Source organism: Belonocnema kinseyi, chromosome 2 (genome assembly GCF_010883055.1).
Source record: "Belonocnema kinseyi isolate 2016_QV_RU_SX_M_011 chromosome 2, B_treatae_v1, whole genome shotgun sequence".
Classification (NCBI taxonomy): domain Eukaryota; kingdom Metazoa; phylum Arthropoda; class Insecta; order Hymenoptera; family Cynipidae; genus Belonocnema; species Belonocnema kinseyi.
The window spans coordinates 71,460,746-71,461,346 of NC_046658.1; positions in this window are offsets into that span (position 1 = coordinate 71,460,746).

Consider the following 601-nt stretch of genomic DNA (forward strand, 5'->3'; position numbering starts at 1 on the left):
ACATACGAGATGCCAATTAAAAATTTTTCTTACCACATAATATGTAAAAATTTAAATTGCTCAATTTAATACTCAATTTAAATTAGACATTTTTTTAACGAATTTGCAATATGGCATTCATACAAAAACCACATTTAATCTACACGCAGAAAAAATTCTATTAAAGTTACAGGGTATAAAGTTAAAATAGGAACAGCGTAGATTTTCTGCAAAGATTACCAAATTTTCTGCATAGTTTACTAATCTTTCAGTAATCTTACAAATTTACAGATACTTTCTGTAAACTTTATAGACTTTTTGAATACATTTTCAAATTTAATTAAATAATTAATTTAATTTGGGAAAAGTTTAGTAAATGGTACAGAAAATATCCAAAAACTTATAAAGTAACTGAAAATTCGGTAATCTTTACAGAAAATCGATGCTGTTCCTATTTTAACTGAAAATACTGTAACTTAGAGAAAAAATTGTGTGTCTGTATCTGCACAATAATTAGTGTATATTGGACAAATCGAATGGTTTGAGGCTTCTCTTTCGAACAGCGAAGTTAAGCAGCGCTTGGCCCGATTAAATTCGGATGGAGATCATCTTATATTTATCT